The 21,975-nt window shown below is 37.6% G+C and overlaps 1 protein-coding gene and 1 pseudogene across 6 annotated transcripts in view; both read left to right on the top strand.

Moving 5' to 3' along the window:
- Positions 1-21,975, top strand: part of GULP1 (GULP PTB domain containing engulfment adaptor 1) — a 185,271-nt gene that overhangs the window by 19,050 nt on the left and 144,246 nt on the right. Inside the window, exon 1 of one of the 6 annotated variants that reach the window (XM_016213455.2) lies at positions 19,975-20,732. The exons of the other annotated variants lie outside the window; for them this stretch is intronic. The gene's annotated coding sequence lies outside the window, so the exon portion shown is untranslated. Of the gene's footprint in view, positions 1-19,974; positions 20,733-21,975 lie in introns of those variants that run through there. 6 annotated transcript variants of the gene reach the window in all.
- On the top strand, positions 7,465-8,915 carry LOC107537775 (transcription initiation factor IIA subunit 2 pseudogene; annotated as a pseudogene).

Here is a 21,975-nt window from a genome sequence, read left to right as displayed (position 1 = left end):
TATAATTTTAAATATGCTATTAAATATATTAGTAGATTTGTGTTATCTACAGTTTTACATATATAGTGCATAGATGATATTAGATGGAACAAATGTTTTTTCTGAGAATGAAATTGTAGTTCCATAAGACCATAGATTTTATGACCACAGACTTTTCTTTTTTTTCTTTTTAAAAAATATATCTTTATTGATTTCAGAGAGAGGAAGGGAGAAGGGGAGAGAGAGAGAAACATCAGTGATGAGAGAGTTGTCATTGATTGGCTGCCTCCTGCACGCCCTCCACTGGGGATCGAGCCCGGACCGCAGCCTTTTCATTTCTAGTTTTTCATCGTTCATTTTTTGCACCTTGGCAAGATAATCTTTAGCATCGGCCAAAATTTCACCTGGCTATTTATTTTAAATTACCGTAATTGATGAGTGAGAAACTTTATGATACTTGCCTAATTTTAGTTGGAAGAGATGACTGATTTTCTTCTCATTCATTTTTTTGTCCCATAAAATAAGTTAATAAATGAGAAAAACCAATCATAAAACCACAAGTGCAGTTATTTTTACTCAGAATTAAATAAAGCAGACAGGAAATTCAAAGTATTTCTTTAACTGTTCATTGACTATAGCTATATATGCTGTCTTAATGAATCAGAGTAACCCTCATAAGAGTTGTAAAACATTTATGGAATCCATTTCAGAGGTGCTATAATTTGTTTTATAATTATTAGGAGAATTTCTGAGTTTCTAAGCATGTCCTAAATGGTCTGTTGCAGGGATTTTCAACCTTTTTCATCTCGTGGCACATAAACTAAGTACTAAAATTCTGCAGCAAACCAAAAATTTTTTTTTGCCAATCTGACAAAAATAGGTATAATTTTGATTCATTCACACTAGACACCTATTGTTGTGTTGGCTGTTGTCGTTTTTTATTTGACAGTCTGAGGGAAAAGAGGTCAGTGCCCCTGCCTAAATAGTCAGGTATTGCACGTTTTAAAATTTGCTGCGGCACACCAGCGTGCCTCTTGCAGCACATCTGTTGAAAATTGCTGGTCTAATGGTATCAGCTGATTAATTTTCAGACAAGTATCAAAGTACAAGTGTCAATAAAATTCCCAGTAGTAACAGTGGTGTGCTGATGACATTCAGTTGTTCTTTTCTTTCAATAAACTCTACATATGGAAATTTAGCCCAGTACTTCATTTAATTTATGCATGATGTTTGCTTTCTAAAAGAAATTTAAACCTATGAAATAAACTTTAGGATTTCTTTAGCTAGTTCCTTTTTGGGAGTATGATTAAAGCTATTACTGCAACTTTTAGACAATTTGTCTCATATAAAGCAAGATATTTGTATGACATGCTTACAGATTATAGCAGAATTTTTGCATTTTGCTTTTGGGAAAACTCATTAGAAAATAAGTTATGACACGTGAATGCATTCCCATTATAAAAGATCCAAATACTCCCAAGACCTAGAGAGCAAAATATGAACGTTTGCCTTCAGGTCCCCTCACACCCATACCCCTTCAGAGGTAAAACTGCTCATAGCTTAGTATGCAGCATTCCAACACAAATGCTACCCATTTATAAACATATACACCTTGATGTTAAAAAATAACATTATAATGTATATTCTTTTAACTTGGGTTGGAAGACATCAACATATTTTGAAATTCAAGAATTTGATCTGTATAACCCAAGGTCACTATTATTTGGACAATTTACACAAGTAGTTATAACTGCTGCCCAATGTATGTCTCTCTCAGTTATTCTAGCTTTTTTTTTTTGGCATAGGATCGCTGAGAAATTGAAAACATGTCCATGAGAGAGTAAAATAGTTATGTAAAAGTCAGTTCATTTATCAGCAAGCTAGAAATGTAGCTTGAAAAAATAGCTATTCATTTTTCTTCTATAAGTGTTTGTCAAGTTTGCCCACATTCATTTTGTATGTTTGTGATCACTACTGGTTTGGCCCCATATTGCATTTTTCATGCTAGCCATACGTAAATGTGTGTTAGAAACTTTAGATTTTTCTTTGATTTTTAAAATCTTGTCTTTCCTCTCATTTGTCCTTTTGTGCTTTACCTATCTTCTCCCATTTTTGACCCTGCCATTTTAGAGTGTGTTTGACGATGAATTTAGTATAGGATCTCTTAACCATGGCAATACTGACATGTCAGGCCAGATAATTCTTAGTTGTTGGATGGGGGCAGGGGTCTGTTCTGTGCACTATAGGATGTTTAGCAACTCATTAGATGCCAGCACTCTGATGCCAGCTGTTTGTTTAACCAAAAGTATCTTCGGATGCTGCTAAATGTCCTCGGGGGGGTGCAAAAACACCCCTGGTTGATGCAGATCTCTCTCCGGGAGGCAATACCATTCCCAGGTGATTCCAGGTGTCCCTGGAGTGCAACATTAAAAACAGTTTATAACATGTGGCTGAGTATAATATTCATGGTGATTTATTATACTCCAAGTTTGTAGCTATTCTTTTACCAGGAATTTCTTCAGCAATTCTCAGTTTCTCACAACCCTGCGATTCTTTCCTACCTTTGTTATTTCAGCTGTTCCATGGTGGTTTATTTTGGAAATGCATATTAACTAACGTTTCTTATGCCACCTTCACGTAGCTCTTTGTAGTAAAGGTCACGTTTATTTAAGGAGACTTTATGACTGAGCGGTACATCGGAGCGGGACAGCTTCCATTCCCATTGCTTCTCCGACCCTTACTTGGCCTTCACTGCCTGTGGCCCTCTTTGCTGGACATTGCTATCTTTCCTCTCACCCCGTGGTAGCTCCTCACTCTGGTTCATTGCGGCTCTGGTGTCGCTTCACCCCGCTCAGAAACCTTGGGAATCTACTCTTTGCAAAGACCCCTTTGTCTCTACTTTGTGTTCCCGCCACCATGGGCCGCAGCCCTCCCGAGGTCCCGCAGAAGCTGGACAGCCATTGAACCCTGAGGAGGTTTTTTCCTGTGTTTTGGTTGTCCCCTCGCATTCAGTTACTCTCCTTGGAAACCAGTATAAATTGTCTGTTAATATTTTCACTTCTTTCAAGGTCCGGCTCACATTCTACCTCTTACCTTAGGCTTCTTGGGTTTTTGTAACCCTCCACAAACAAGATGCACTGTCTCTCTTCTCCCTGAATTGCCGTTGTGCTGCTTATTTTTTCACTGATTTTTTAATGGCCAGGTGCGATGGCAGTGTAGCAGAAAGGCATGGGCTTCCGAGTCAGGCGCATCTGGTTTCTGATCCGTTCCCTGTGTAACTGCCCCGAGCAGGGACCGCGCTGTATATATTCTTTTACTTTCTAGGGACTCTGTTCCTCGCGCACAAAGTCCCAATTGGCAATAAATTCGTGTTTGAAGGATGAATAACCACTGATTTATGAAGGAATGTTATTTTAATATTTCCTCAAACGATAACATGAAGAATCTCAGTGCTTTTGCCACCCACAGAGAAATGATTTCCTTCTCCGATAAAGTGCACAGTTAAGGAGTCTGTGTGTGGAAATTGAATGAAAATACACCATTGAGGGAATATCTGAAGATTGCTTGTGTGTGTGTGTGCTCGCCAGCACGCAAGCTGGGGAAAGAGAAGTTGTCTTTTACCATCATTGCTGCTTCTATTTTTTCCAAGTCTGTATGTACCCATTAAATGTACTCGGTGCCATTAGCCTTTAGAGCCATCTGTGGTTATGATTTCTAATGTCAGTTGCTAATATTTAAGGGGGAAATTGCTATGTCTTGGAATCCAGAAACTATAGGGCATCCCAATCTCTCACTCTTCTATGATTTACCTTCTGTGCAATAAGTCACCAGACAGGAAAAAACCTACCATGTTTGCAAATAGAATATCAAATGATTTATTGATTTGATAATCTAATAATTGAGTTACATAGTTAGGCTCCTGAATATAATAACTTGCTTTTATATTTGCTTGTATCTTCAATGGAACCTTATTGCAACATACGTAGCATTGCAAAATTTGGTACTAGGTGTATTTGTCTTAAACTTACTTCAAAGGGCTAATGACAAAAATAGGAGAAGAGATTTAATTATAAGACATCCAGGTCTCTAAAGAAGTCTGGACCCTTGTGCTGCTCATGCATCACAGAGGTGTCTGTGAGTTCTGAGCACTTTTTAGTATTTACTCGGGACTAAATGAGTAAATGACTGGATGTCAGTACTATTAATTAGATTTTCTGAACAGTCTCTGATGGAATCATTTTTCAGGGAACATTCTGAAACTAAACCTGTAACAGTAATTGCTTAGTGAACATATAAAAATGCCAGCAAACTTTTCTGTGCTCTCTCTTCAAAAAGAATAATATTCAAAAGAGCCTCCTTTTAAATGATACATGAGGATTTTTCTCCCTCCTTAGATGCCTGTCTGTTCTAACCAGAACTTTCAAGACACTGAATATAACAACTTAGAAATCTTTAAGTATTTACCTCAGTTTAACCAATTGAAAAATTAATTTCCCTTAGAAGCATCGCCTCTCTCTGATCTACTGTAATCAGTCACAAGTATGTTGGTGCTAAATGAAGCTATTGCATACTGACACTTTTATTAATGTATATTCCAAAACTCAGTGCAGTGACATATGTTTGTATATCCTTAAAGTAGGTTATACTGAATTGTGCTGATATTCTCTAATTTAGGAGAATCTGGGGCATGCAAATTTGCCAGAAATATTAGGCCATGGCTGTAGTTGGTGTACTCCTTAGAGAAGGCAGTAAAATTTCTGATTATATTTCAGACTTGAATCTTTGAATACTATTAAAAGGAAAACAAATAAAATATTTAAGGATGGCTATTGTTACTTCATGTCTTGTTCAATCTCATGTTGGTCAAATAGAATTATTTTAAGTTTGATTTTCTTAGTTGTTTCTGTCAGAGATTTATATTTATACATAAGAGAATTATGTAAGAAAAAAACCCAGTTTTCTGTTCTCAACCACTTTTCATCTAACTTTTTTTTCTTATTTTAGAGACAGGAGGGGAGAAAGAGGAGAGAGAGAAAAATAGAGAAATATTAATTTGTTGTTGCATTTATTTATGCATTCATTGGTTGATTCTGACCGGGTTCTCGAACCTGTAACCTTGGAATATTGGGATGATGCTCTATCCAACTGAGCTCCCTGGCCAGGCCTGACTATAACTTTTTAAATTCTTTGAGTGATCCTTTAGATGATGATAGTAGTAGTATTAGAGTAATCTTTGAATTCTAAGAAGAAGAAAGAAATATGCTGAAATTTCACTTTTATTTTATGGTTAAATATATTTTGCTAATTTCTTTTCTATAACTATTTGGAGATCATTTTAAACCTAGAATAAATTTGCAAGAATAGTTGAAGGGATGCCCTTTAACTACATAACTTATTGATATCTTATCTCATATGCTATCATATGCTCTCTCATTGTGCATGTGTTTGTGTGTGTATGTAATATGTTCATATGTTATATATATGTGTATGTCCATTTTTTCCTAAGCCATTTGAGGTGGAGGGTTTTCTTATCTTCTTTGTTGTTTAGTATCCATGTTCATGATTTCAGACATTTTAACCTGATTTGGGAGGGGGTAATCAAAGCATTCTGGTAAATTTGCTTTTTCATTATTAGTAATTTTTATCCTAGCTTCAATTTTTTATGCTCAATTCCTAGGCCCACTATGAAAAAGTGTAGACCAGTGGAGCCAGAATATATACCTTTGAGGCGTTTTGACTAATAGTCACAGGGCAGGGGATAAAGGGAAGGGTGGTGGTACATGGAGAGGATGCATTAACTCCCCGTGAAGACAGTGTTGACTGGGATAGAACCACTAGTTAACCTTGTCCTGTAGCACGTAATTACTTTTGTGTTAAAGGTGGAATTTAGTCTGAAAGTTATATCTGAGTACAAACGTTTCTCAGCTCTTAATTTTCATAGATCCTTGATTTCTGAGTGTTTAGACCAGCACTTTATTTCGCCACTCAGCTCATTCTTATTCTTGCATGCATTGATCCAAATAACAGAATAATGTAATACCCATGATCCAAAAAACAATAATGTAATGTAATGTAATGTAATGTAATGTAATGTAATGTAATGTAATGTAATGATATCCAAATAACAAAATAATGTCTCCTTAAAATACAGTTCCAGAAGGACTGTGTTATTCCTTTCTTTGCAGTTTCCTACTGTACTGGAGTCGGCTTTTAATACATGCTGACTGGTTTAAATGATGATGTACTCCACACAGCTGCTCTGTTTTGTTCTGTTAGCTTAGTCCATAAATCTGTGGAATCAGCAAGGCAGTGTCCTTGGTCACCTGATGGGCTGCTTGAAGTTTTCTATATTTTATGTTACACGTGTTGAGTCCAGAGCTAATATTTCAGTATATATGCAATCTGTATAAACTTCAAGAGTTTAACAATATTTTAATAAAATATATTTTATTATTTTGTACATCTACTATTGAATGCTCAACACTTTACCTATGTTGTCTTTAAATTTTTACCAAAATCTTACAAAGTAAGTGAAATTATCTTTGTTTTACAAAGGAGGAAAATGAAAGAGAATTCATAGTTTGCTTTTTAGATAATAATACCTCCCTTACTGTGTCAATGTAAAAATTAAGATACTATATGTATTGAGCAACTCACACAGAGCCTGGCACATAGTAGCCCTTCAATAAATGAAGGTTTTATTACTATTGTTATTGCTGGTTATTGTTATTACTCTTATCAATGCTGGTGTCTCAGCTGAGGCTTAGCTGTGGCTCTGTCTCATCTGAATCTATAATCTGTGTTGATTATATTTGATATCTTTTGAAATGTAAGTGGAGTGAACACTTGATATAGTTTTATTTATTATTTTTATGCAGCTATGTTCTCAATTATTGCAAAGAAGCCAGGTGTTAATGACCTTCTAGAATAACTTTCCATCATATGTCTTAACTTCCAAAGCACTCCTTTAATTATTAGGGCTGACTCTGTGTTTCATGCTGATGACACTATTCCTAGAAGCTATGCTACTGACACGGTGGTCATTGTGTAGACTCAGCACAGGTCTCCTGGACTGTGCTGCTGACTCAGCAGAATCCTGCAGATAAGCAGTATGCCTCTACAAGGCACCAGTCTGCAGTGGAGAGATTTATCTGTAAAATCAGAAAAGAAAAAGAAAAAGATTCACATTAAAATGGGTTGAGGGCTCTAGCTCAACTGTTCTCTGTGTGGCATTTTGTCAGATTTAAAAAGCATGTTGTCAGAGAGCTAGTTCACCCGTAGGGCCAGTTACCAAATAGCCTGGTGTCAGATTCCAGATATACCACAAGTTTACATTTTACACTGAGACCGCTTTTATCAGATGGCTCTGTGTTTTACAAGTGCTCACATGAGGGCAAGATGCCTGGTGTGCAGAACATGTAATTGATGAGTGCCCTGGGGAATAATGACAGGGAGATGAGAGTCCTGTGCCAACAGAGGACTCTTTGTTTCACAGACATTTTCATCATTTTGGACAGGGTTATTTGAATGCAATAATGGATGGACAAGGTCTTCTCTACTTGTGCCTGTAAATTGGGAAATCATTTCTATGTGACATGTGGGCACTATTACTTTAGGAGAAAAGAGAAGTGTGTTTGTTTTTTTGATGTGCCTTGTAGGTTTTCCTGGGACTTCTCAGGTGACAAAACTTTTAGTGATAGGACTGGGACTGCAGAGTTGATTTACTGTGAAGTTAGTGAGCCTTAACTTTTAGGGCTCCTTATTTTCCCAGGCTCTGACCAAGATCCTGGGGCTTATTGGCATGATCACATGTAAAATTTGAAATTAAGATGTTTTATACGCTGGCCATGCTGCTCTGTAGCGGGAAGCTATAGACCTTAATGCAAGACTGAACAAGAAAAACAGTTTCTTCCTCCTAAGCCATGGCATATCAGTTATATAGAAACATCACTTTGGGAAACAGTCTTTAGGAAGGCCTCGATGAGCTCATCCAGCCTCAACAGATGACCCCCAACTTGCCCTTCAAGTTCCACTTCAGTTTGACAAGACTATAAACTCAGCATTGGCTCAGAGGGTCAGAACAGAGTCCATTTCAGGGGCTTTCTAAATGCGTACAGATTCAGTGATAATGTGTGGACTTTTGTATTGAATGATGTTGAATTCAGAGAGATTCCAGAACTTATTACAGTGGGTAAAGTGAAAATTGTAGCCTGTGCTGGTAAAAATACTGGCTCCAATACTAGAGAATGAATAGAAAAATGCCTTTTTTTATGCCATCCTCTGTTGTTATTCATCACTTTTAAAAGAGTAGCATAGAAAAGACTTTATTTATTCTAGCATTGCAGAAATGACTACACTGTGCTATTCTGAGAATCCAGTAAAAAGAAGCTTTTTTTTTTTTTAATATGTTTTTTTAAAAATTGATTTCAGAGAGAGGAAGGGAGAGAGAGAGACAGACAGAGAGAGAAACATCAATAATGAGTCATTGATCCGCTGCCTCCTGCGTGCCCCCGACTGGGGATCGAGCCTGCAACCTGGGCATGTGCCCTGACCGGGAATCGAACTGTGATCTCCTGGATCCTAGGTCATCGCTCAGCCGCTGAGCCACACCCGGCCGGGTGAAGCTTATTATTCTTTAGCCTTTTACGTTACCTTTATTATACAGCATGAAGAAACAGAAGTCTTTTCAAAATGATAGATCACATGTTGCCTTCCTAATAACATTCTTTAATAAACTCCTTTTAAAACTAAAAACAAACAAAGATGTCATACATTATTGGTAAGATTGAGGTCTTTTGCACCCTTACTTCCCTCTGTAATATTTCCCCAGTGCAAAGTGTGTGAGAGCGGCCATGGCCAATTTTGGAATCTGGCTAACGGGATGCTGAGTTGGAGATACATTTATTTTGGGCTTAGTGGGATATATTAGTGTGAGCCATATGAAATTGTCATTTTTGGAGGTCATAGATGATTGAACATTGGCAATTTCGTATGGTCATATGTGGTTCGAAGTTACTTCAGTATATAATTAAGTTATTTCTACTGTCCTGGTAAAGGAATGTCTTCCAGGAGTCTTCCAACTGCTTACTGAGCCTATGTACCCAGCGTGATGAGTGAAAGCACAAGGCCCGAGGTCATTCTGTGACATGCATGTGCCCTGTGTAGCACCTGGCGCAGAAAACATATGGGTAGAGGAGGAACAACCTCATAGAGGAGAGGTTGAATTATCTTTCTGTTCTCCACAGAAAATATTATGAAATCCTTGAAATATGCAGAGGCAACCATAGTGTATGAGCTAAAGCAAAACAAAACACCAAAAAGAGAAGTATACAGAAACATGTCTAGTAATTGTTTGAACACACAGGCAATTTTTCTGGATTTTGTGATTTTTGTGATAACTGTCAAATTATTTTTTTGTGGTATTTTGAAATTTATTTTCTTAAAGGGCTTCCCTGCCCCTATTGTACAAGCTTGGATTTGCCCCTAATGGGAAGCATATGAAATGGGGTCACAATAGCAAACAGATCTTCTCCAGGAACCCAAAGATCCCTTTCAGAGATCATTTTTGTAACTTCTTAATTAGCGATCAATCATAGTAACATGACTGGTTTCCTTTCATAGTTAAAAAGGTGTGTAATAGATCAAAATGGATTATAAAAGTGATACTAGAGAATAAAGGTATGTTTCTAGGGTTAGGATTAGAGTACATTTCAAACACCATAGCAAGTCTATTTCTACCCCTCTATCTTCTGTCAACCCTGTTTATCACTATCTCCCCTTTCAGAAAAATGAAAACGGATAGGTAACATCAGTGAAAGAGATTCTTCTCTTAATGAAACCAAGAGTGGGTGTGAAGGACCTTTTCTAAGGATATCTTCCAATATTTTCCACTTTGTTTCTCCTAATGATGTTACCCTGATTACTTTTTTTTTCTTTTTCTTCAGGGGTGGCCTGGGAGGTGCTACTAAAATCAACAAATATATTACTTGTTAATAAATTCTCCACCAACACTAATTCCTCAGTTTTTGTGAGTAAAACAGATGTTAACTCTCCTCTCCATTATTTTTTTCTTGTCTTCTAATTACACCAACTTTGGGGAGTCTGGGAAAGTCTAAGAAAAGTAATGATATTCTTATTGCTGCACACATCAAGTCCCCACGTGTCAAAAATAAATTAGAAAACCAAGGACTCAGAGGTTCTACTAAAGTATGTTTTTCAAAGAGCTTTTCTTTAATGAACACTTGCAGGGGGATGAAGTGTCTCATGAGGGACCTTGCTTGGTTTATTCGTGGTGGATATGAGTATGTAGGATGGATATTTAAATATTTTATACTTCCTTGCCCTTTGGAATATAACATATGTATGCCTTTTCTTTCCATTGTTTCTTTTATCAGAAACATCTATGATATACATCAAACATCATGAATCAACTGATCATAAATCCCCTGCAAGGCATCAGAATGGGGAGACCCTTGATGTAATGCCCAGCTATGATTCTGCCTCCTTTCTTTTGCATTTTCCTCTCTTGGTGAATGTGACATCAACCTTCAGTTCTATAAAACGGAATGTGAGGCATGCGAGATGCCTCGTGACTTATATACCGTATCAAACTCATGCAAAACCTTCATAGTCTCTCCCTTGGATGACCTCAGTCCCTCCTGACTTCTTCTGAGCAACAGTAAAAGTTCTTTTTAAGGAAATATAGTTTATATAGCATGTTTATAAGCCTAATTCAGTTGACAGTCACCAATGCATCATATTGATTCATTCCACAAATATTGTTTGGTGGGTTGAGTATCTTCAGATTGTCTCCCCTAGGACCATTTTCCACCCTTGACTGTCCTGCTCTCTGGCCTGGAAAGAAAATTAACATAGACTATCTTTATAAGCCCCCTGGGGAGAGAGCTGAGTGTGAGTTTAGGTAGTTCTCTCAAATCTTTTTTTACTGGTGGCCTCAGTTTGACCATTGCACTCTTCTAACCATCAGTGTTTTTTCTCAAGGCACCCTCTCTAACGGACTCTTAGGATTTCCAGTATCTTTCCACTTTTTTGTTCTTTCAGGGCTGGAGATGGCAATAACCCTACTATTATTATCCCCGAGATTATGCATTATCCAGTTTGATTTTCCTACATCTTCCCACACCCTTGTCCTTTATTAAATTCTCCACCAATTATCTTAATTTTAGTGTGGCACCCGTTTCCCTCTAGGACCCTGGCTGATACAATGCCAGTCCAGGAATACCTGCACGATGCTTTGACGTGACCAGTGACATGCAGAGGAGGTGAGGCTAAAGCCGTGGAGATGTGTAGGGAAAGAACCTCCGCGTAGAACAGCAGCTCTTTTCTTGAAATGTTGAATGGACAGCAAGGTGGACTGGGCGGCTGGAATTAAGTAAGCAAGTGGAAGAGTAGCAGGAAATTAACTCAGAGGGGTAGTAGAATGAGATGGGAAGACCAGACAGCACCTTATTAGAGCTTATTTTCAGTATGCAATTGGGACTCACTGGAGGTAATGACAGACTTAATGTGTTACTCTGGATACTGTTTGGAGGATGGGCTGTGGGGGGGTAGAGGCAGAAACAGGAGGCCAGTTAGGAGACTATTGAAAGATGACGGTGATTGCAGCAGCAGAGGTAGTGAAAAATGGTGGGATTTGGTATGGGGACAGGATTTGCTGATGGATATGGGATGTTAAGAGAGGAGTCCAGATTCGTGTCAAATTTAGCAACTGGATGGATGAATCTTGTCATTTTTGATATGAAGACAACCATTAGAGGAAGAGTTTAGGGAGTAAGTGTAGAAATTTGATTTTGGACTTGTTAAGTTTGAGATGCATCGAAGTAGATGTATTGAGTGCGCAGTTCCTAGGAAATGTCTAAGGTTAGAGATAGAAATTTAGGAGTTGTCAACATACATGTTGTATTTAAAGTCAAGGCATTAAAATCACCTAGACTGCTGATTCCCAAACTCTTTAGTTGGATATTTGTAAATATAATTTTTACTGTAAGCATATGATGATTAGATCACTCTTGTCAACCTTTAGAAAGAGCATTATTAAGATTAGACATAATATTTTATAAAAAATAAAGAATTTGTATATTTTATAATTAACATGTATACAGTATAAGCAACCTATAAGTGTGCATATCTGTTAAAATACTGAGATGTATGTAAACTCATAGGTAGACCTATGAAGTGTATATAACACATAGGCTATGTTTGAAAATATTGTGTCTTTTTGAAAGGCATTTTTATTTAAATGTCAGAAAGTGACAGTAATCACTGATTATTTTTTGCCAAAGAGAGAATTAAGTTATAACTCTGAGAAAAGAATATTACGAGTACTATTGTATCTATCCTTGAAATGTCAGTCTTCTTTAAAAATGCAGGTATTTGAAGCCATTTGTTTACAGTGTAGCATCTTTATAAGTACAAATTTCAAACACTTGGGTCTTCTATGATTTATCTCTAGCTTTTTAAGATTTTGAATAAAAGGCAATTTATAGTAGTAAAGAAATCTTAATACTTAAAATACTAGACTAGGAGTGAGCAGTGTAGATTTCTAAGCTAGTTTTTTGTTTTTTTTTTTTTTAAATATGTTTTATTGATTTCAGAGAGAGGAAGGGAGAGGGAGAGGTAGGAATACCAAGGATGAGTCATTGATCAGCTGCCTCCTGCACGCCCCCTACTGAGAGTCAAGCCCGAAACCTGGGCATGTGCCCTGACCGGGAATCTAACTACGATCCATGCTCAACCGCTGAGTCTCACCTCCTGGGCTCAGGTAATTATTTTGTCACCAACTAGCCATGAGAATTTACAACACTTAACACTCTGTAGGCTTAACTTCTCTAGACTTAACTTCTGTAGGTTATTTGTTTGAAAATGAAAAAGTTAAATTAGATTACTGGTATTATCACAGTTCTATAGATGCCCCTTCAGACTGGTTACAATAGGGCAGTTATGCCAAAGATGCCTGGGTCTGTCACTGTTTCAGCCAGAGCCTTTAGCTTTTACTTGCTCTGTGTTAGTGTCTACCAAAGGAAGATATTTTGAGCCACAGGATCACCAGTTTAAAAATATTAGAAAAACAGTTATTTGCTTATCTTTTCCAGAAAAACAATATTTTCAATCATGTGCAAAGTGTTTGTCAGCATTGAGAGCTGTCTACCTCTAAATCACTGCCCCTACCCTGCCCTCCAGTTCCCATTCAGTTCCATAATTGCTTTCCCAGGTAACTATTCTTTTTTGCCTCTGAAGTATAATTTAGCCTTAACATTCTCTGATTATAGAGTCTTAGGACTTTACAGTCGAGACAGACCTTAGAAATGATCTCTTTCAACCTCTTTTCTGATACAGAATGACCACCACATGCCTAAGACTAGTTATTCAAAATCTATTTGCAGAGTGCCAAGGGCTCATCAACTGGGATCGTAACCCGTTCCATTGTGTAATGGCTCTTACGCTTTCTTATGTGCAGCCAAAATAAATACCTTTGAAACCTCCACTTTTCTGTCATTTTACCATAGTGATTTGAAAATACTATCTGTGGTTAGTGGCTCTCAAAGTTTACTGTACAGAGTTTACTGAATTGTTTAGAGGGTTAAGATGGTTAGTCTATGACTCTTTATCCAAATATTGTCTCAATAGGTCAAGAGATGGAGTCCAGCAATCTACATTTTTAATACACATTTCATGTGATTATAGCTGTAGATAATTATTATAACTGAACACAGAATATTGTGAAATGGAAAATTGAGTTATAAATTTGTGTAATATGATTCCATTTTTGTATGTAATAGAATCTATGTATAAAAAAAATCAATTTAAGAGAATATCCCCAAAACATTATCAATGTTGATTATTTCTGCTTGTTGGGATTATGGACAACTTAGACTTTTACTTATCTTTACATTCTAATATTTCCATAATAATTGTATATTCCTTTTGTTATTAAAAATAGTAAATTTTAACGAGTAATTTATCACCCTCACTGCTTATCATAACGGTGATTTTTATAGAAGATGGAACTTGCATGGATGAAAGAGACATCCCTAGTCTGGCAACATTTTTATTGCTCCTGAGTCCTTTCAGGGCACATTAGAGGAAAGGTCCTTTGGTAAAAAATACTGACTCTTCTGATGTTCTCTGAAAGGAGGACAGTGTTCAACCTTTGTAGTCATCTCATTATTTAGTCCACGGGCATTTCATCAGTCATCCATTTGTTCTTTCAGCAAACATTTCTGTTCCAGGATTTGTGCCACTCCCTAAGACTATAAGGAAAAACTTGTGCACCAAATTCTTGCTATATCAGAGGAAGCAAAGGGAGCATAAAGAACAGAGGAGCTGCCTCTCCTTGGGAAGGTCTGAGGTGGAAACGTGAGAATCCATCTTATCTAAGCAGATGAGGTGGTGGTGGTGGAGATTTTTCCTTGAGAAGCATATGCAAAGCCATAGAAATGTGGCCCAGTTGTTATAAATGGGGATTTGATGTGGCTAGAGGGCTGGCTGCCGCCCATGAGAACATTACAGGAGGTAATTTGGACAGGTAGGCAGGAGTCCAGTCTTGGAGCATCTTATATGCTATTTTATTTTTTGTAGTTATTTATTTTATTTTTATTGAATTTATTGGGGTGACAATGGTTAATAAAATTATGTAGGTGTCAGGTGTACGAAGAATTTGGGAATTTAGGTCAGTAACTCGATAAGTTTGACAGATAGGTTGGAGTGGTGGCTGGAGATTGTGAAACCAGTTAGAAGACTATTTTGGTACTAAGAGACTAGAGTTAAGGGATGGAATTAACAGGACATCCTGACTGATCAGGTGTGGGGATAACTAAGAGGGAGGAGTCTGGCATGACTCCTACTTTTTTGTAGAAGATTGATGGGGGATTGGATTCTAGCACCATTTAAAATATTATTACTCTCCCATGGCATAGAATGAGCAAAAAGTACATGGCATATTTAGAAGAAAATAAAATATTTGTATTCACTATCTGGACATTGTTTTCCATGCACCCATCTCTGTATTTAATTTCAGCATTTCTAAGTCTCAGAAGCTTGTTGTGGCCTAGGAAGTTTTTATTATATATGATTTCATAACTTTTCATTTATGTTATTTCCTGTTGTCTTTGTGAATCTAAAGATAACTGTGAAAGAGATATTATTATCTTTTAGAAAAATCAAAAATTCACACCAATGGGAGGGATGGATGTCAAAGAGCAAGGATAAGTTTCATGAAATGTTGGCTATTCAGTGATGGCAGATCATTTAAATGAGACTGGAATCCATGCATATTTATTCATGTGATCTCTATAGTCCATTCTAGTATTTAAAACTTGATTTAGATAAATTTACAGAAGGGGTAAAACTCTAAGAGTAAATGAGCTTACATGATTTTTATGTGTTATTGGTAGCTACTAATGTATGTAGTCTGTTGATTTGAAAAAGTAATTTTCTTTTACGTATACTAAGAAACAGATTGCTAACAGATGTCATATATCTTTAAAGCAAATTTATGGTACATTTCAAAAAGTAACATATGCTTTTATAAATAAATTAAGGTACAGAAGTGAAAGTAAATTTAAAAGCCTCCCAACTTTTCTCTACTACAACTTGATGAGTATGCTTTCATATTTATGTGTGTTTGTATAAATGCCCACTCATTACTTCTGGAAGTATATTATTCAAAGGATATGAAATAAGATAATAGACATAACGGCCATGAAAAACATGTCACTTAAGTCTTGATAGTTGTATTCTAGCTGTTCAAGCGGGTGACACTATTTTGGGCACAGATGCTTATCTGTTACTAAATAATTAGTAATTGGTCTAGTTTAAGCGAGGATTAATTCTCTATGTAGTTGTTCTTTTCTAGCTCAGAGGGGAGAGTAAGTATGCGTGGCATCTCTTCATCTGTAAACTCTATCTGTAAACTTTTTTCTAATCACCCAAGAGCCTATTAACCCTCCTTTAGCCTGATAAAAAGGGTCGAGGCACGTAAAGAAAAGATAGCTCTTTAACCTCCGGTGTCTGTAACAGCAGAGTTGCTTTCATATTCCTTAGAGTTGGGGAAGGGGCTCTGGGCTCGAAGCCAATGTAGGAGACTTGCAGTTTCACAACTACTGGTGTTCCTTGCTTGATTGTTAATGACCTACTGTGGCTCTTTCAGTTTTGTGAGGAGCTGTGCCCGCAAGCCTCAGGACAGCGGTTTGAAAACAGATGATCCTCCGAGGTCTCCTCTTAGGACCAGCTGCAGTTTGGATGCGCTCACTCATTGTTCGGCAGTAAGCAGCTTAGACCCAACTAGCTGCCCCCTCGACGGTCCCCGTACAAAGCTGTTTCTGTCCTACCCAGGCGGGGACTCCGGGCTCAGCTGCTGAATCTGCGGAATTAATCAAAGCGTACTTAGACCACATTCCCCAAAGACTAGTGATTTCTATAGTGACTCCACCCCAGCACTGTGAACTGCCGTCCTTTTCAGTGACCCCCTGACTGCTGGGGACCTGAGAGCGGCCTAACTCCGGGAAGACAGTTTAGATAGAATGGCCTCAGTGCTTATTGATGAGAAATGTGGATTTACACGTTCTTCCTGTCAGGGTTTGTAATTAACACTTCTCGAATCTCGTAAGTTCTGAATTTGGTGCTGACTTGCACTCTTTCATTTGCTCCTAGTAACACCTTAATAGATAGTTGTAATTATTTCTGTTTTACAGAGAAGGAAATCGAGAGCTGCTAGGATATGTGTCAGATAATGTAGGAGGAGAAGTGGTTTTTTATTTTGGCTGCACGTTGAAATCACCTGGAAAGCTTTTGTTGAAATACTGATTCTTGAGTTTATGGCAGATGAATTAGATTAGAATCTCTGGGGGTGGGCCCAGGCATAGAATTTTAAAACAAACAAACAAACAAACAAAAAACCTTCCCAGGTGATTTCCTTTTGCAGCCAGAGCTGAGAACTTTTGTCCTAATTTGTCCCTGGACCAGCCGCATTTGCATGAGGTAGAAAAGTGTTAGAAATCCAGACTACTGGGACTTTCCCGGACATACTGTATCAGAAACTGAATTTTAAAAAGACCCCTAGGGAACTATTTGTACAGCTTTTGCAACCTCTCTGTAAATCCAAAGCTCTTCTAAAATAAAAAATGTTTATCAGAAAGAAAGAGATAACGTTTGGGATGCAAAGATCAAAACCTTCCCTCCAGAAGCTCAGTCTTGCAAGAGAGAAACTTATTAAGAGGCAATTTGCTAAAAGCTATAATGGAAATAATGTAGAAAGTGCTGTCGTTTTTCGGGAGAAATTGAAAAACGCTGCTTGGAGAACCTTGTCAAAGGAAGGTGACTCGAAGGCATTCCCGGCACAAAGAAAGGAGGAGGACAGTTCTTTAAGAAAAGTTGCTAATGTAAAAGGAATTGACAAAGAACATGAAACTGAGCCTTGATGAAAATATAATGTTTAATATGCACATGTATATATTTTTAAAAATAGGATAAACCCTAACTAAAATTGAGGATTAGTGCCATACAGGAGAGGTACTATAATAATTAATGGAATAGTTTCTTTTTTTTGAGAAAAGCAAAGTAATTAAAGGAAATTCATCATTCCTAGCATTAGCCCTCTTGAAGGGGGTTGCAGACAGGCGCTGTTTTGGGATTCTCTTTCTGGGGGCTGTCGTCACCCTACTCTGCCATAACATTTCAGCTTCTTAAAGGAGCCACTCTTAATTTCTCCCCCAGGCCTTTGCAGGTGCTTTTTTCTCTGCTGGGCTGGCCTCACCCCTACTTCTGGTTAACTCCTCCTCATTGTCAGTTAGGGTTCTGCTCAGAATCACGTTCTCCAAAAAAGCCCTTATAAGCACATATGCGTAGCCCATGGACACAGACAGCAGACAGGCGAAGGCCTGGGGTGGCTATCGGTAATACTCTCAACAACAGCAACAAAACAGCCCTTTCTAGTTTACAGTCTAGGTTGGGGACCATTCTTCTGGGTTCCTATAGCATCTTGTATGTGTCGCGTTGTTGGTACTCTCATGAAAGAGTACCTTGAAGGCAGGGATTACCTTACGGCTTCTGTGTCTCCAATTCTTTGCCAAGTGTTTGACTCAGTAAATGCTTTGAAATAAATGAAAGAATTGAAAATAATAACCTATATTTGCTCTTAGTTTACAGTGACAAATAATCTTTGGAGATGGCCAGAAGAGATTGAAATGCTTTTTGCATTAATAACTAGGAAGAAATTTAGAGACTTCAACCTGTGTATAACACGTCTGGTGTATAGTAGATTCCCAGTAAATTTTATATTCTTATTTTAATACTTGAGGACTCTGATTTAGATTATGTTCAAGATGTGCCTCTCAGCATGTTATTGAGAATATGTGTTCAAACATGGATCATTACTCATAAATTAACAATAACTTTTATAGCTTCCAATTGTTAAGAACCTATACATGTCAGGTATTATAGAAATAACATATATATTTAATAAACATATATGGTCACATTTAATTCTCTGAAAAAAACATGCAAGGCTAATATCAGATTTGGAGGCATGGATTATGACTCATAAATGTATGGTTCTGGAGCTCAGGCCCTTTTCCTAATCATCTTTCTTTCTGCTCTTCCCCGTTGCCTCCCTTTCTTTAAGAACAACTGCTTGCACCTTTCTTTTAATGGAAATTACATGGTTGGGCATGAAGGACTTGGCCTTTGATCACTAACTTGCCGTATGATCATATACAAATCACTGAACTTTTCCTCAGTCTCCACACTTATAAAATAGACCTGTTAAACTGTATCAGGGGTTCATTTATTATGAAGCAATTATCTGAAAGGCCAGTGTGTGCCAGGCACTGTTCTAGGTTCCAAAGATAGGGCATCAGAAAGAACAGGCAAGATCCAGAGTCCCATGGAGCGTATATTATGGTGACTGAGGCGGAAAGGAAACAAGTAAAACAGAATCAAATAGTGATCGGTTCCATGAAGCAGGCAGAACACGGCGACCAGGAAGAACTCGGCTGGAGCAGGTGGGATGGCCACGGGGGGTGCTCTGAGAGGCCTTCCCCCAGGCAGTCACATTTAGGTGGGTACTTGCAAGCAGAGCAGGGGTCAGTCATGAATGCATTTGGGGATGCAGAGTTCTAGACCACTGAAGACCAGTGTGGCTGGCAGGAAGGGGTGGCAGGAGAGGAGAAGAGAGGCTGGCAGGTCCAGATCATGGACTTAGAGGAAATAGTAGAGACTCTTTCTCAAACGCTGGTGTGTGGATTCCCCAGGGAGATCCGTGGTGATGTTCTTACACCTTCGATACCTTTGACATCTTTGATACCTCCTTCCAACATCTCCGCCTCTTTTCATGTGTTTGGGAAAATTTGTTTCTATGAGTCATGCCTTCGAGTGGAAGCCAGAAAATTGCTTCCCAAGACTCTTTTGCGTCAAGGACACGTGCGTATGACCAAGGCTCCGTGTTAGTCAGATGCATACAGGTAAAACCTTAAATTGGAAATTAGTGACAAGAAACAGGCACTATCCTGGCAGTGATGGTGGCTGATACATTTCATCTACAGGGGCAGCTATAGCAGAGTTTCTAATATAGCATCTGACTCGCAGATCCTGGTTAGCAAAGTGGAGTTTAGTGAGAATGCCTGGTGTTGGTGGCAGTGCTGAGCTTCCTGGACCATTTCTATGCTGTTATTTCAGTACCATTTCTGACTTCATAGCTTGGTTCTCTTGCCATCATGAAGTTTCTGTGTGTCTCTAATATTCACCTATAAATTTCTTTATTTAAATTTACTAGAGTGTATTTCTGTTTGCAATTAAGAATCTTGTATCAGTGCCCCAAACTAGAAAGTAAGTGTCAGGGAGATTTACTACCCATGTCTGAGAAGCATTAGATTTATGAGAATCATTCCTACTCTAAGTTCTTGAGTTAATTACTGGCTAAAAACAACCTGGAGATGTAAACGCTGCTTATTTCAAAACCCAATTTCCAATGTTTTTATTTACAAAATTAGTATTGGTAAACTTGTTTCTGTCTTAGAAGCCTACTTTATTCTCTGCACTCATGGGACAGCAGATTAATCATTCAATTATCTTCTCTGGAAACCTCCTATCGGCCTCCATTAACTTAAAGAGGAGGACCTAGTATAAAGACTAGAACTTCCCACTAGACCTTAGATCTCTCTAGGCTTCCAAATGTATCATCGATAAGGAATGTATTGCCCTGGACAACTCCTCCCTCATAAAACCCACCTTGTTGGTAAAACTAAATGAGAATTTAATTATTAACCACAATCCTAAACATAAATGCATATCTTTGGAGACATTTGGTATCTGTTTAGTATCATTATTTCAATAAAATATGTAAGCAGCCTTTTATCAGGTCTCCTATGCTGCATCTGGGAAAGAGCATATAAAACTTAAGTGGTTCTTAATAGCTGTACAAAAGTAAGGTGAAAATATGTTTATAATTATCACTATCCCATCTGTTCTCTACTTGTGCCAGGCTGGTCTCGGAAGGGTTGTTAAAAATGTAGCTACTTCTCTAAAATGGCTTTCCATTTTCTGCCTCTCTGGCTACCCTTCCACTCTGTGTTGAAGTTCTGAGTCTTCACTAATTCCTGGCAATTTTATTTCTTCGTTTATATTCTTATATTTACAGGTGAATTTGTGCCCCCTCTCCCCTCCGACATATCAATTGGATGCAGTGCTTTTCATGATGACTACTAGCAGAGAAAATCCCTCTTCCAACAGCTATTTAGGTAAAAATGATGATTGATTCCTGGGAATATTTCACTTGTTTATTTTAGTGGAAATTACTCATGATTACAAGTAGGAGAGAAGTGAGGTACCCATTTTTCTAAAGGCTTTATCTGCCATAATACCAGTATACACTTTTAAGAGCAGCTTACTTTGAATATCAACAGAAAAGCAGATTTTTGATTCAAAGTGTCTTTATGTGAGATGTAATCATTAGGCTTATGCATATTTAGGCTTTGCTTTTGCTAGTGAATTTTCAGACTTCCTGTTCATTTCCTGCTTTGTCAGTAAGATTTTGGTGACTCACTTACTGAGTGTTATTCCCTAGAGTTCTTCTCTCAGTCTTTATGGGTTTAAAGACAGAATGCTTTTGGTGGGAAATTCTCTTCCTGGAATATCTTTTCTGGTTGTCCCTCTGCCCTCTTTTTGTCTTAATATATGATGTACGTTTTAAATTATGCATTACAGCTGGAGATGTACATTTGCTGTATTACTAGGGAAATTTTGAGAAATTGAAAGTAAATTTTTTAAATAAATAGCTAGGTTATGGGTAGATGATGGTTATATATATTCTGTTTATATATATATGTTTAATTTTTTTATAATACAAAATTAAAGAGAAAATGTTATATTATTAGACTGATATGACCCTGTGACTAGGCAATTTGCTAGGCTTCTCTGAGCTTCCTTATTTGTAAAAGGGACTCATAAATAAAGGAGTAAAAGTTTCATTTATAGGATTAGGATTTTATCAGGAAATGAATGCTCTAGTGTTCCAGTGCAGACTCTACTCTAAAAATACTATTCACATGTTGAGTATTAATTATAAAAGGATTTTGTGCACGTGTCACTCAATACTGATTAACCTAAAAAGAACTGGACAGAGATTTGCATAATTATTTTTTGTATCAGGGTAACGTAGGGTCATGGAGGCTAAGAGATGGCTTGTGTGGTTAGAAGGTGGTCACTTGGGAAATGGAATAAAATTAAGCGTAACTTGGAGCAACAAGCCCTTTATTTTCTGTGTTAGTGAAGTAAGTGGTGATCTTAGTTAATAATAAATGATAACTATTTCTTAATTGGGGGACATTCTTAATAATATCTTACTTAAGTTAATATTGGTTTTGTGGGTGAGGTTCTTTAAAATTAGAGAAACTGTCCCTGGAGAAAGAGGTCTAGGCTAGTTTCTCAGGGAGTCCAATGGGAATTTAAATCTGCTCTAAAAGATTGATTTAGAGATAATTT

The sequence above is a fragment of the Miniopterus natalensis genome, chromosome 8 (genome assembly GCF_054644295.1).
Source record: "Miniopterus natalensis isolate mMinNat1 chromosome 8, mMinNat1.hap1, whole genome shotgun sequence".
Lineage (NCBI taxonomy): Eukaryota > Metazoa > Chordata > Mammalia > Chiroptera > Miniopteridae > Miniopterus > Miniopterus natalensis.
Note: the sequence above shows the minus strand (reverse complement) of the source record. Positions and strands in the feature narration are given on the sequence as shown.